This window comes from Scyliorhinus canicula, chromosome 3 (assembly GCF_902713615.1).
Source record: "Scyliorhinus canicula chromosome 3, sScyCan1.1, whole genome shotgun sequence".
NCBI lineage: Eukaryota > Metazoa > Chordata > Chondrichthyes > Carcharhiniformes > Scyliorhinidae > Scyliorhinus > Scyliorhinus canicula.
Window position 1 is genome coordinate 230,882,651 of NC_052148.1, and position 16,164 is coordinate 230,898,814.

General features: G+C 47.4%; 1 long non-coding RNA gene across 1 annotated transcript in view; it reads right to left on the reverse strand.

The window, feature by feature from the left end:
* Positions 1-604: 604 nt before the first annotated feature.
* The window catches only part of LOC119963363, a 36,062-nt gene continuing 20,502 nt past the window's right edge, over positions 605-16,164 (reverse strand). The window contains exon 3 of the long non-coding RNA XR_005460082.1: positions 605-1,243. This is a non-coding gene — a long non-coding RNA (uncharacterized LOC119963363). The remainder of the gene's footprint in view (positions 1,244-16,164) is intronic.

The following is a 16,164-nucleotide window of genomic DNA, read 5'->3' on the forward strand; positions in this document are numbered from 1 at the left end:
TTCCTCAGATCATCACAACACTTAAGTCATCTCCTTCAGGATTAGCCACCCTGCTGGATTCTCTCAACCCCTGGCTGGAGAGCTATTAATGAGCACTGGCAGCTCATTGAACTAAGGGAAGTGAAGTCCTGTCATGACAATGACATGGGTCCCATGGCTGGTTCCTTCGAGTGAAGTAGCACATGCCTTCTTCACTGTCCACCTGATTTACATTAGATTGGGAAATCATCCGCTCTCCATAGACTAATTTCTGACATAGTGAATTCCTAAGTTTGGCTGAATGGTTGTAACTAAGCCCAAACATATTTTTTTTGCATCCTCCCAGTAAACGCTCAGGGTAGGCAGGATTGTAAGAGCAGGTCAGTTTACAATCCTCTAGTTTGTTTACGTCTTGGGAAAATGTAAAAGAATGAAAAGAAAATATTTTGCACAGAATCTGTTAGGAAGTCCAACAGTCAGTATTCATTACAATATTGCCAAGAGAGATCACAAGTAATCTTAAAAAAATAAATTGATATTGATCAGTTGTTACAACCCACAGAGACTCCTCACCTTTAAAAAGAAATTCTAACATACAGTGAATGACTAAAATGATCACATAACATTTCAAGTTTTAAGACTTTTATTGTTACAAATAAAGTAAAAAGCAATATTGACCAAACACAATTAAAAGCAAAACATGTGCATGTTAGAAATCTAAACTAAAAACAGGAAATGCTTGAAAAACCCAGGTCAGGCAGAATTTGTGGAGAGGGAATCAGACTTAACATTTTGCATCAGTATGACTCTTCTAAACACCATTTCCGTAGTCAGCTTATACTCTAAAGACCCCCATTTAACTTTTACAATGATTGAAAATCCTCCTGTCACAGTTACACTTTACCCTCCTTTAAATGGACACTTTTAGGAGGATTTTCTGTGTTTCTCGATGGTGTGAGGCAGCCCGCTGTTGGCCAGTGGTGGGATCTTCTGGTCCCACCTCTGCCAATGGGATTTCCCATTGAATCCACCACATGCTGCTGGAAAACTTGTGGCGTGGGTTCACCGTTGGCTGGACTGGAAGATTTCACTGCTGAGAATGGTTGGAAAATTCCCCTCTTCCCCCACTTCATTCTCCAGGCACCAGTCCTCAGCTGCATTTTTCTTTTCCAGTAGGATATCTTCTACACCCCAAACTGATTTTCATGTGAGGGACGAATTGGAAAGGTTTCCCTCTCGGCAAAGTTTGGTGAATCTTCCAGAGCTGTTGAAACATGAACATGGTCTCTTCAATCCAAGCTTGATCTTCCATCTGCATTCTGCATGGTGAATAATAGGGACTTGTCACCAGTACCTATCTACTCTCTATCTCTCTCTCTATCTCCCTCTCCCTACCTCTCTCCCTCTCTCTCTCCATCCCTCTCTCTCTCTCAGATTCTTGCAGACTGACCATGTCTGTGAGGTTCAATAATACTTTTAAGAAAACACACAACCCAAATGTACAATGGTTTACATTCTCCTCTGAAAGCACAAATCCATGACAAAGTGAATCACACTGGCCTAGTATCCAGATAGAAATGTTAATTAGATATCATAGAATCATAGAATTTACATTGCAGAAGGAGACCATTCGGCCCATCGAGTCTGCATCGGCCCTTGGAAAGAGCACCCTACTTAAGCCCACGCCGCCACCCTACCCCTGTAACCCAGTAACCCCACCTGACCCTTTATTTTATTTTATTTTTTCTTTGGACACTAAGGGCAATTTATCATGGCCAATCTACCTAACCTGCACATCTTTGGACTGTGGGAGGAAAACGGAGCACCTGGAGGAAACCCACGCAGACACGGGAGAACTTGCAAACTCTACACAGACAGTGCCCCAAGCCGGAAATCGTCCCTGGGACCCTGGAGCTGTGAAGCAACTATGCGAACCACTATGCTACCGTGCTGCCTTGATGTTGTGTTTATTATTGGCCATATAAGATTGAGGCAGAGGTGTTCTCCTATCTTGCTTGGATTCTTGAAAGAGCAAGTGTTGTGTACAAGGACAGATGTGTTTTCGCATAGAGTAGAGTCATATCGTACAACTCCATGAGCTCTCTGCCTCTCAGTGGGGTTTTCATGCAAAGAGCCTGTTCGGACATCGTGATCAAGCAGGACATCGTGATCAAACGGTCTTTGGACTGTGGGAGGAAACCAGAGCGTCCAGAGGAAATCCATGCAAACACGGGGAGAACGTGCAGACTCCGCATAGACAGTGACCCAAATCGGGAATCGAACCTGGGACCCTGAGCTGTGAAGCAACTGTTCTAACCGCTCTGGACCCCCAAATTCTTTCTTCTTGGAATTAAATAGAGAATTCAAAGTATAACTATTTACAAAGCCTCACATTCCTAACGATACTTGGAGACTAAGACTTGAGTCAGGAAATTTCCTAACTCGTCAGATCCACCGTTGTAAATGGGACCCCAAAACGTGCAATTTTTGCTCGAGGAGATAGGGTGTGTTGGTGCAGGATGGAGTTGAGGCCATTGGCCCTTAAGACAGTATAGATAGCCATGGGGGCAGTTGAGTACCAAGGTTAGAAGGCCTGCCTTTGTTCTCTGAGACTCCGTCCCACTTGTGTACCTCTAGCCCTTACATTTCACACCACCTCATTCCCCATTCACCATGGCCCATCATACTCTCCATGTTGCATCCATAGCCACTTGCCCAGTATCTACCATGAGCACATCTCAGTAGCCATATGGAGAGAAGAAAAAGAAATGTCTAACCTTCTAGTATGGCTCCCACTGCTACACATTTGGTGATATAAAACACCCATTCCTAAATCCATTCAAGACTTTTAATTCTTCTCAAGTGATTAATCTCTTATAAAAGGAAATAAACCTCTATACAATGACCACATCAGAGACAGCTAATCCTTTAATAGCCTTTTTAAGTTGTCAGTAATGCTGTGAGCGCAGAAGCACCTGCTGGGATAATTTCAGACTTAGAAACTCAGCCAAGCCTATATAATGATATAATGTTAGCCCTTGGAGAAATGCCAAGAAAGAACTCTATTGAAACAGCACTTTTTTCCCCAAAAATCAAACTTTAAATCAAATCAAATTTAAACTCTCGCTGACAGCTTTTTTTTACTTTAAAGAGCAGTGCATTTTTTTAAAAACTTAAACTACTGGTGGTGAGACAGACCTTATCTGCCCTTCAAGAGCATGCACATCTACTCCATCAGTTTGTGACCTCCACTGTGGTCTAAGGTCCTTGGACAGCCAAAATAGGGTCCGTTTGAATTCAGCACTCAGCCTCCTTTTCCCAACCGGCAAAAATCCAATCGGGGAATGGGGCACAACTTCTGCATCCAGGCACCAATCAAAATTTCTAAAGGTTCCGTGGAAATCCAGCCCTTTCAGCATTGTTGCTCAGGTTATTGTGAGTAGATATATAAGCAGAATATCTTCTCACTTCTTCCCAGTAAAGCAACCTGCCCCCTCTCTTAACCTTTAACAGCCAAGCCACCCAAGCTTGTTGCGGGGCAGGACTGGAGTCAAGCTGAGGTTCGTGATGCTCAGCTTATGGGGGTAGCTGGCCAAGTAAATCACCTGCTGATTGGGTGCAATTCTCAGGAAAAGTGCCAAGTGAGGTAGCGAGTGGGAATTGCCGCGTGCTTCCTGCCGCTCGGCCCAGCAAGGCCGGCAATGCAATTCAACATTAATTTGCCTCAAAGGCTTCTCGTTGTAAATAACTGCTCTCTAGCTGATACACCAGCCACCCACCCACCAGCCCCCCCCCCCCCCCCCCCCAATTTGGGGCTTGAACCAGCTGCCCGTATGTTCCAAGGTGGACCCCAGGGCCCTAAGGGCACTGATTCACACGGAATGGTGACGGTGGACACCAGCTCCCCCGAGTTCCACCCCACTGATGAGGCCGTGTCTTGAGATCAGCACACGGGACAGGGCAGCACGGCTGTGAATGTTCCACTTACAAGTGAGCAGGAGCCCTCCGGACCCAGAGCCCCCAGAGGACACCGGGGCATCGAAGGCTGCAGGGCGAGGTAACCAGCTGGCAGCTTCCACCTCAGATGTGCATCTTGGGGAAACAAGCAGACATAGTGGTCAAGCTAGGAAGGCCAAGCATGTTGAAGATCACTGAGGGCACTGGGGAAGGGGGGGAGGGGTGGTTGGTGGGGTGGGGGGCTTGGGCAGTGGTTGGGGGGGCGGCACCACCGGGAGTGGACTATTGTACATCACATTAAACTCCTTTTTGCACAACTAGTGTGATGTCTCTGTCACTTCCCTCCACAATGTGGATCGACCTCCGAACCCTTTGCCCATCTCTCCAGGCATCCCCCCCTCCCAGTGGTGCACACCTACCCACCGGCCGTGGACATGTTCCTGGAACTTTGTCCCATCACCTGGCGTTCGTAAATTGTGTGTGCTGTTGCCTCCCGCATTGTTCAAGCACAGTGTCTAGGCATCAGGGTGTGAATGTGATGCCAGCCAATGACTCCCACATGCTACACACCCAACCACGAGAATCCACTTGGCAGACGTGAAGTGCCCACTTAACCACGAATACCAATTCCCTATCAGCAACAGCCTTCAACCGCGCAGCCAGAGGTGTCAGCAGTCGGTGGGGGTATGGGTGATTAGTGGGGTAGACGGGCAGGGACAAGGGTTCCCCTCGGAACAGATACACATGATCCAGGGGTTGGCATGGTTGTGCCATGAGCAACTGCCCCCTGATTGCCCCCCGTAGCACCTTCCCCCACTCTCCATGGCAGCCCACCCCTGCGCAAGGTCCCTCACCCCCAGCCGAACTCCTCCACCATACCGAGCACTGGGGTGGCAAACCCAGCACCCCCGGGCCTGTTGCTTGTGAGCAAAGATGGCTACTCACCTCCTTAGCTCCCCACAGAAGCCCTTCCGCCAGGTTCACATTTTTCAAAAGGAGTACTAATCGGCGCCAGTATGACCATTTGCTGGGGAGGCTGCTGAATGACAGGAGGCCACAGGATATGGGGTCGCTCTTGTTAATTGTATGGAAATAGGGCTTCAGTGGTGATAATTGGTTTCTCGCCACACTATGGCTAGATCCCGATTTCGCCTACGGGAGTTGGCCGGTTGCATTGCAAACTGTTTGGCGTCTGGCGCAGTTCTCATTTTTGGCCTCTCCCACTATTCACCAGCCTCGCTACTCTTGAGCGAGAGGTCAACGAGGCCGGAGAATCGTGCCCATTAATTTTCTCTTTTCAATGGAATATAAGTCCGGTCCCTGCATTCTGTCCTCATAATTTAACTCATTAAACCCCAGCCTTGTTCCGGTGAATCGGCACTGACTCATCTCCAAGATAAAATGTATACTTCCTGAGGTGTGATTCTCCAAATGGGATGGAGCCAATGCTCTATGCAAATGAAGCATTACCATTTCCTCCCCCCTTCTTTAAAATTATTGTTTCCGTTTCTTTGTACAGCCATTAACACCTTCCAATGGTTTGCTCAAAGCTGATGTGGCGACACTAGACCAATCCATTAGGGAAGCCCTATAAAATTTCAGGGCCTAAAAGTGGCCCTAATTAAATGATTTGGCTGTGAGCTAGGACCAGCTTCTCATTATAATTCTTAGAAAAGAAAGGGCGAGCTACAGGCTGGTTGGGAAGTTGGAATGGATACAATTCTTTGCCTCTCTCCTCCCAGAGAAGTCCTTTCAAAACAAGCAAACTTCCTTCTTTGGGTTGTTTTAGCTCTTACCACTGGCAGAGAAGGGGAGAGGGGCTGGTTTAGAACAGTGGGATAAACAGCTGGCTTGTAATGAAGAACAAGGCCAGCAGTGTGGGTTCAATTCCCGTTCCGGCTTCCCTGAATAGGCGCCGGAATGTGGCGACTAGGGGCTTTTCACAGTAACTTCATTGAAATCTACTTGTGACAATAAGTGATATTCATTTCATTTCAGGAGGAATCTTACATTATAGATCATATCATTGTTATATAATCAAACAATTATTCTCACATACAATTTCTGGAAAATTTTAACTCATTCAAACCCCATTTGCTTGCACAGAATTTTGGATTTGGGCAATTCTTCTGCCTTCCACAACCGATACTGCTGACTGTAGGCACCGCCAAGAGTGGTGGACCCTGGGAGTGAAGTGGAGGCCCAATGAAGCCATTTTTGGATGAAAATGAGGCAGTAGTGGGCATAGCTGCCTCTCCCTGGACCTCAAGCCATCCCTGGTTTAGGCCTCAGCAAAGTCCAAGACCAAAAACAAATTAAACTTTGGGATTTTTTGTTGCCCACCTTTACGCAGCCATATTTCTTCTCCATCAAGTGTCCCACTGCAATATCACAGAAATTCCAGCCGGAACGGACTCAAGAAAAATAACGGCCCTTGATCTCAGGACTTCACAGCAGGGTCAAGGACAAGAGTTTGCCTGACCCTGTTCCCCTAGAAGGAGGGGAATCCTGATCTATTTCTGATAGCCAGATGGAAAATCTGAGCCACAAGCATCACCATTTTCTTTTTATTATTCTGATTTGTGAAAGGTAAAAGATTAGAAACATGATACTGTGGAATATTTGAAGGAGCATATGCTTCAAACTCTCAAAATGGCCTGGCAAAACAAATTGAATTTTGTGTAGGAAGGAGACGAATTCTCGTGCAAGTTCTTGCACCGGTACCCCACGCCACGTGTAAAAGATCTGTATGCAAAGTTGGTCGGGTGTCACTCGTTCACGAAGTTTGACATAAGCACTGCATACCTCGTGGCATCGCAAACATAGGTCACCATGAACACCCACAGAGGGTTGTATGAGTATACTCAGCTTCCAATCGGGGTGTCATCAGCATGTACGCTTTTCCAGAAGGTAATGTAAAATATCCTCTCAGGGCTTCCTAGGGAGGTTGTCTACCTGGGCGATGGGCTCATTACAGGAGTTCCAAAGAAGGAACACCTGGAAAATTTGGAATAGATCTTCCGGCGGGTCTCTGACATGTGTTTTCACCTGCAGAGGGGCAAGTGCATCTTCCAGGCAAAAGAGGTCACATATTTTGGATACCAAGTTGATAAGGATGGGTTGCACCCAGTGGAGGAAAAAGTCCAGGCTATCAGGAGAGCCTCAACACCTGAGGACACGATGAAGCTGAGATCTTTTTTGGGGCTTGTCAATTATTATGGGAAGTTCATCCTGAACCTGGCTGCCTTGTTGGCGCCCCTGCATGTGTGAGTAAAAAAAAAACAGAATTGAAATGGAAAGTGCTGCAGGAGGAAGCATTTGGCAGAGTGAAGCGGCGTTATTGTCATCGAAGCTGTTGACGCAGTATGATCCATCCAGGCCACGCCTCCTCACATGTGATGCCTCTCCATATGGCATTGGGCCAATGTTGTCCCACCGTTGGAACGGAACAGCTGATAGTTTATACGTTCAGAACCCTGGCCGATGCAGAGCGCCGCCAAATTCAAACTGAGAAGGAAGGACTGGCCGTGATATACGCGGTAAAGAAATTTCACCAGTATGTCTATGGCCATCATTTTATGGTGGCCACGGACCACAAGCCCTTACTTGGCTTCTTTAAGGAAGACAAGATGATACCACCAATAGCTTTGGCCAGAATCCAGTGATGGGCACTGCTGTTGGCAGCTTATGAGTACACATTTGAAAATCGTCCAGGAGCACAGATCGCACATGGCATGGGGATGCCCTCAGATGACTCCCATTGCCTATAAGCCTCCCGTCCACACCGTAGCAGACAAAGTCGTATTGACAGTGAACCTCATGGACACGCTACCTGTGACAGCCACACAAATCTGCACGTGGAACAAAGGGATCCTGCGCTGGTGAAATTGTGCCATGTCGCCCTGCAAAGCCAGCACAACAAAACCCCCAGAGGGGTCTAACTTGCAAAACAGCAGGAGCTCAGGGTGGAGGATGGAATCCACCTGTGGGGAGCTCGCATGGCCATCCCGAGTCCGGGGCGGCACACGATCTTGCAAGATTTGCATAGCAGCCACCAGGGTGCTTCCAAGATAAAAATGCTCTCAAGGTGTTATGTGTGGTGACCAGGGCTCAACAGCAACATTGAACAAATGGTGCAGCAATGTGTGGCTTGCCAGGAACATCAGAAACTCCCTCTATCAGCCTTGCACCACCCTTGGGAATGGCCAGGAAACCCCTGGATGCATTTGCACACTGACTTCGCTGGGCACTTCATGGGTTAATGTTTCTGCTCCTTATAGACACCACTCAAAGAGGATGGTGGTGCACCAAATGTTTTCCACCACATCGCAAATCCTTACAGACATGGCCCCCTCCCCCATGGACATCGGGACCTTCCTCCAGATAAGGGGAACGCCTCCCTCCAACTCCCACATGCTGAACGGAACCCTCTTAACCACATGCCCTCCCCCTCACCCATGATAAGAGGAATCCCCACATGCAGTAGGGGAGCCCCCCCAATAGAAGGGGGGAATCCCTCTGCTAGTGTCCCTTGCGAGTGCCCCGGACGTGCCATGGTGCTAGAGAGAAATCTCGAGGCATATCCCTCAACCCTGGGGGCTACAGGCACTTCTGCACCTCCAGCGTGGTCATCATGACTGGTGTTCGCTTTTAAAAACCAGTAGTGATTCGCGCCAGCATGTCGTCACGCCGCCAAGGGGCGGAGGGGAGGGGAAGAAACATTGTGAGAGGACATTAGAGAGTCAAGCTCAGTAATTAAATGTAAATGTATTAAAATGTATGGATCAAGTTCATATCCCTTCTGGGCCTGAACCCGATTATGTCACTAGTGTGGGGGACAGGGAAGATCTCAAATTGAGATCTTGCTGACACAAATCCCGTTTTTGGCCGCTCACCTGATTTAGCAGCCATTACGGGATTTGAACTCATAGTTAATGGGGACGCTAGATCATAATCTTTGCAACTCATCTGATTTGAAAGAAGCCTAAGTCCAGGGAATGAAACATTGTCTACTGTCCACGGGGGCTCTACGTGAAATGGTTTGGGCAATTTTAACCCAATTTAAAGGCCACTGCCCGTGGCCCTTAATGTCACCACCTTCCTGAACCTCTCTGCGAGTAGCTCGTTTCAGGGCAGCACTGGTGACCTGTGAAAGGTTGGCTGTATAAGGCTCTGGAAGACCCCATTTGGAGTATTGTGAGCAGTTTTGGGCCCAGCATCTAAGGAAAGATGTGCTGGGCTTGGAAAAGGGTCCAGAGGGGGTTCACAAGAATGATCCCTGGAATGAAGAACTTGTCGTATGAGGAACAGTTGAGGACTCTGGGTCTGTACTCATTGGAGTTTAGAAGGATGAGGGGGATCTTATTAAAACTTACAGGATACTGCAAGGCCTGGATAGAGTGGATGTGGAGAGGATGTTTCCACTTGTAGGAAAAACTAGAACCAGAGGACACCATCTCAGACTAAAGGGACAATCCTTTAAAACAGAGATGAGAAGGAATTACTTCAGCCAGAGGGTGGTGAATCTATGGAATTCTTTGCCGCAGAAGGCTATGGGGGCCAAATCACTGAATGTCTTTAAGACAGAGATAGATAGGTTCTTGATTAATAATGGGATCAGGGGTTTTGGGGAGAAGGCAGGAGAATGGGGATGAGAAAATATCAGCCATGATTGAGTGGCGGAGCAGACTCAATGGGCTGAGTGACCTAATTCTGCTCCAATGTATTATGATCTTATGGAAGCATGCACAACAATCTTCAACCAGAGATGCCGAATGGATGATCCATCTCAGGCTCCTCCAGAGGTTCCCAGAATCACAGATGTCAGTCTTCAGCCAATTTGATTCACTCCACGTTATATCAAGAAACGGCTGAGAAAACAGGATATTGAAAAGGTTATGGGCTCTGACAATATTGCAGAAATAGTCCTGAAGACTTGTACTTCAGAACTTGCCGCAACCCTAGCCAAGCTGTTCCGGTACAGCTACAACACTGGCATACAGGCGGCAACATGAAAAATTTCCCAAGTCTGTCCCAAGTACACAAGAAACAGGACAAATCCAACCCAGCTAATTAGCGCACGTCAGTCTACTCTTGATCATCAGCAAAGTGATGGAAGGGGTCATCAACCATGCTATCAAGCAGCACTTACTAAGCAATAACCTGCTCCCGGACATTCAGTTTGGGTTCCATCAGGGTCACTCAGCTCCTGGCCTCATTACAGCATTGGTACAAACGTGGACAGAAGAGCTGAATGCCAGAGAAGAGGTGAGAGTGGCTGCCCTCGACATCAATGCAGCATTTGACCTAGTATGACATCAAGGAGTCAGTGGGAATCAGGGGTAACACTCTCCCTTGGGTGGAGTCATACTTGGCACAAACAAAGATGGTTGTAGTGGTAGGAGATCAATCATCTCAGCTCTAGGATATCACTGCAGTAGGTCATCAGGGTAGTGTCATCATCAGCTACTTCATTAATGACCTTCCATCCATCATCAGGTCAGAAGTGGGGATATTTGCAGATGATTGCATAATGTTCAGCACCATTCATGACTCCTTTAATACTGAAGCAGTTCATGTCCAAATGCAGCAAGACCTGGACAATATAAAGGCTTGGGCTGACAAGTGGCAAGTAACACTCGTGCCACACACATTTACCATCTCCGACAGAAAGAATCCAACCATTGCTTCTTGACATTCAACGGCATCACCATCACTGACTCCCCCATTCAACATTCTGGAGGTTATCATTGACCAGTAACTGAACTGGACTAGCCACAGTAATACTGTGGCCAACAGAGCAGGCCAAGAGCTAGGAATCCTATGGTGAGTAACTCACCTCCTGATCTCCACAAAGGCTGTCAACTAATTACAAGGCACAAGTCAGGAGTGTGACAGGGTGGCATGTGGCGCAGCGGTTAGCACTGGGACTGTGGCGCTGAGGACCCGGGTTCGAATCCCGGCCCTGGGTCAGTGTCCGTCTGGAGTTTGCACATTCTCCCCATGTCTGCATGGGTTTCACCCCCACAACCCAAAGATGTGCAGGTTAGGTGGATTGGCCATGCTAAATTTCCCCTTAATTGGAAAAAAAAGAGTGTGCTGGAATACTCTGCATTTTCCTGGATAAGTGCAGCTCCAACAACACTATCCAGGATAAAGCAACCAGTTTGATTGCTCCTCCTTCCACAAACATTCAATCCCTCTATCACTGACAAACAGTGGCAGCCATGTGTACCATTTACAAGATGCACTGCAGTAACTTGTCAAGATTCCTTTGGCAGCACCTTCCAAACCTATGACCACTACCTTCTAGAAGTACAAGTGCAGCAGGTACCTGGGAACACCACCACCTGGAGGCCCCCCTCCAAGTCACGCACCATCCTGACTTGGAAATATATCGCCGTTCCTTCACTGTCGCTGGGTCACAATCCTAGATTTCCCTACCTAATAGCACTGTGGGCAAGCCTACACCTCAGGGACTGCAGCGATTCAAGGAGGCAGCTCACCACCTTCTGAAGAGCAACTAGGAATGGGCAATAAATGCTGGCCTAACCGGTAACGGCCACATCCCGTAAATGAATTTTTAAAAAGTGCTGCTGCAGGCTTTTCACATTCAGCTGGCCTACCTGAATTTCTGCCTCACTAGTATCATACGATTGAATCTCTGATAAAATATTACAAGTAAATGACTTCCACAGAGCCCCTTTCGGCTGTCTCAATATAAAAACACAGATAAAAACTGAAGTCTTCAGGAGAAAAACAAAGCTCTTAATACAATTCCAGGGACTTCCAAAAGCAGTTTTGATACCCAGGGGGAAAGATGTTCTACAAAATACTGGCAAGCATACAAATGAGGAATTTGATCCACGTGATCTGTCTCACATCTGCCAAGGCCTAAGATCTGGTGTAATGGAATTTTGACCAGAGTGAAGCATCCTTTCAGCTGTTAGAGATCATTCGGGCAGAATTTCCTCTTTAGAGCTTGGGCATAAAGCATCTCCGTGAAGAAAACAATACAGGATAGTACATCTGCAATGCAATCCATTGATTTTCTGTTTCTTTTATTTTATGGATGAGAAATCTGGCAAACTAAACAGATATTGAAGAAAAAGATTTGTGCCAACAAATTTTATTCTCTCTCCCGTCTGCATTTATTAGTATTTCAAAAGCATGAGTTAATTTCTGATGCATTTAAACATGCAACAATGGCCCTGATATTAGCCCCAGCCCATGATAGGGTCGGCAGCAGGGGTATTAGATTTGAATTATGCAGAATGCAACCCAAACCAGCTGCTGAAGGATATTGGAGCATTGGAGTATCCAAGGGTGGATAGATAGGCCAGTTATTAATCTGTATAAATCAGGTTCCAGTCGTATAATTGGGACCCTGATTTGGAATTAACAGCTGCTGCACATTCCCAGAAGTCTAGAAACTTGGCAGATTGAGCCACACTTTATTTCACTGATTAAATATTCAGAATTCATACTGAATAAAGGTTCAATGGACAAGAAACCTTTTCAGTTCTGTCTGGGACACATCTTATTGTGAGAGAATTACTTGGAGATTTTCTGCACTCAGTGAGGGAAGCTTCGAAGAATATAGATATGCTACTACATTTTTATTTTTATTTATAGTTTTATTTATAATAATGACAAGACAGTAGATAGAACTGATTTAAATTATGTTCCCAAAAAGCCTGCCTTTCCCCTAACAATGCTAATAATGTCAGAGAAAGATGAATTTGGGATCAAGGATATTGTACTGTAAAGATAGGCATGTATAACTAAATATGATAAATAATAACTAGGTGGAGAAATGTTGAGATTAAAGAAGACAGCACAGTGGGTAGCACTGTTGCTTCACAGCTCCAGGTTTGAGTCCCTGCTTGGGTCACTGTCTGTGTGGAGTCTGCACATTGTCCTCGTGTCTGTGTGGGTTTCCTCCGGGTGCTCCAGTTTCCTCCCACAAGTCCCGAAAGACGTGCTTTTAGGTAATTTGGACATTCTGAATTCTCCTTCTGTGTACCCGAACAGGCACCGGAATGTGGCGACTAGGGGCTTTTCACAGTAACGTCATTGCAGTGTTAATGTAAGCCTACTTGTGACAATAGAGTTTATTAGGATTAAATTGACACTTACCCTTTTAAACACAGGCTTTACATAATCGCAAGGGGTTAGTGTAAGGCTCGGAAATTGCCGCAATATATAAGACAATATGTTGCAATGAGAACATACATTAAAGATTGTTCTCAATAAAAGCTGTTTCCGAAAAAGCAATGAAAGTAAGTAACTTTATGATGTGAAAAGGTTAGGGGTCTCTCTATTTGCCAATCAGCGGCTTGGTAGTAATGTCACTGGACTAGTAATCTAGAGGCCCAGTCCAATGCTTTGGGGGTATGGGTTCAAATCACCACCACGGCAGCTGGTGAAATTTGAATTCAATTAATAATTATGGAATACAAAGCCAGTGTCAGTAATGGTGACCATGACAATGATCATTGAATATTGGAAAAACCTAGCTGGTTCCCAAATGTCCTTTAGGGAAGGAAATCGGCCATCCTTACCTGTTCCGGCCGACATGTGGCTCCAGACGCACAGCAATGTGGTTGACTCTTAACTGCCTCCTTAAATGGCTTAGCAAGCCACTCAGTTCAAGGGCAATTAGGGAAAGGCATCAAATGTTGGCCAGACAGCGAATCACACATTCCTCGAAACATTAATAGAAAAAAATTGGTTTTGAACAATTGGACAGTCCTATGACATTGGATAGGGATAAAGCCAGCAGCTTGACACCTGGACTCCATGAGGTAAATTACAAGGAAAGATTAAACAAACTGGGGTTGTACTTTGCAAAATTAAAAACGTTAAAGGTAGATTTGATCGAAATTTTCAAAATATTAAGGGAAATAGAAATGGTAGAGGATGAGAAACTGTGGGCGCAATCCTCTGGAAAAATTTCTAAGTGTGGCAAGCGAGCGGGATTGCCGCGAGCTTCCCGGCGCTCAGCCCAGGGAGGCCAGCATGCAATTCAACATTAATTGGTCCATTAACGAGGCCTCATGGGCTTCTTGCCACAAATAACGGCTCACCAGCTGATTCACTGGAGCCGCGCTCGCCAACCCCCCGCTAACAAGGTCAAGCAGCACTGAAGCAGCACTTGCTCAACCAACCCCAGCCAGCTCACAACAATGGCGCCGAGGAGACCAGTCCCAAGATTTGGGGGACGCTGACCTGAGGAGGCTCTTGGCTGGAGTGAAGGCCAGGAGGGATGTCCTGTTCCCCCAAGGGTCCCGGAGGGTGAGCCATAAGGCAGCCAGTGCTGCCTGGGATGAGTTGGCGCCAGCCATAAGTTTGAATAATATGACGAAGAGGACTGGCCAGCAGTGCAGGAAGGTCAATGACCTACACCAGGCAGCACGAGTGAGTAGACACCAACGCCGACACGCCACCGAGACCCTTCCACCCCCATGGGAGCATCCAACCCCCAATTCTCCAAATGACCCCCTCCCCTCAACCCCGCCTTCATGCCCCCTCCTCCACCACTGTGAACAATGCATGTGGCTAACGCTGCCCCCTCTGTGACTCCTCAGGAAAAGCTCTCCCATTATCTGTCAGAGCCAGATGATGCAGAGGCAATCGGAATTGAACTAGTTGCTCCTCCATCCCAAGGTGGCCCAGGACCCTCAGGGCACCAATCGGGAGAAGGGGACATCAAGTGCCAGGCCGGACCTGTCCATTGGAATGGCAAACGGGAGCGCCAGTTCCCCTGAGTTACACCCCTCTGATGAGGCCACATCTTGAGGTCAGCACATGGGACAGGGTGACACTAGATATAGTGGTAGAGCTAGGAGGGCCAAGCACGTTCAGGATTACTGAGGGCAAAGGGGGAGGGAGTGGGGGGGCTAGGTATGGGGTAGGGAGGAGGGTTGGGGTCTGGGGGGGTGGGGGCTGGCACTACCGGGAGAGGGATATTGTACAACACATTAAATTGCTTTTTGCACAACCATTATGAAGCCTCTGTCACTTTCTTCTGCAGTGCAGACCGACTTCCGGACACTTTTCCCATCCTCCAAGCATCCCCCCCCCAAACACCCCCACCGCCCATCCCCACAACTCCCCGTGGCACTCACCTACCCTTCAGCCATGGGCATGTCCCCGGAGCTGTGTCCTATCCCCTGGGTGTTTTGATGCTGCGTGTGTGGTGTTGCCTCTTCCAGTGTTCAGGCACAGTGTCCAAGCATCAAGGTGTGATTGGGATGCTAGGCAATGACTCCCACATGTTACATTGGCCCTCCCACCTATGGGAATCCACTTGGCATGTGTCAAGCGCTCACTTCACACGATTGGCAATTGCCAAATACAATAGCCTTCAGCCACGCAGCCAGAGGCCTCGGCAGTCGGTGGCGGTAATGGATGGTCGGTGGAGCAGATGGGCAGTGACAAAGGTTGCCCCGGAATTGGTACACACTATCCAGGGGTTGGCATGGTGGTGCCGCGAGCGCCTCTCCCCTCCCCATGGCGGCCCACTTCTGTGGAGGGTCCTCCATCCCAGCCTAGCAACCCCCGGCCGAGCACTGTAGCGGCAAGCTATTTGCTTGTGAGCAAAGATGGCTACTCACCTCCTCGGCTCCCCACAGAAGCCCTTCTGCCGGGTTCACGTTTTTCAAAAGGAGTACTAATCGGCTCCAGTGTGACCACTTGCTGAGGAGGCGGCTGAATGACGGAAGGTTATTGGATATGGGGTCGCTCTCGTTGATTGTATGCAAATGGGCTATAATAGTTTCTCGCCATGCCAAGTCGAGATCCCAATTTTGCCTTTGGGAGCGGACCAGTTGCATCGTAAACTGTTTGGTGCCCAGCGTGGATCTCAATTTGGCCTCTTCTGCTATTCACCGGCCTCCTTATGCTTGAGCGAGAGCGCAACAAAGCCAGAGACACACCCTATGTCTGCTGGTTGGGGAATCTAGAACTAGGGGGCATAGTCTAAAAATTAGGGGCAGATCTTTTGGGAATGAAATTAGGAAACATTGCTACTTACCAAGGGTAGTAAAGTTTGGAATGCTCTTCTGCAAACAGAAATTGATGCTTGATCAACTGTTAATGTTAAAACTGAGATCAATAGATATTAGTTAACCAAAGGTATTAAGGAAGGTATGGACAAAGGTGAGTTGATGAAATTAGGTCGTAGATAAGCCGTAACCTCATTGATTGGTGGAGGAGTGACATGGC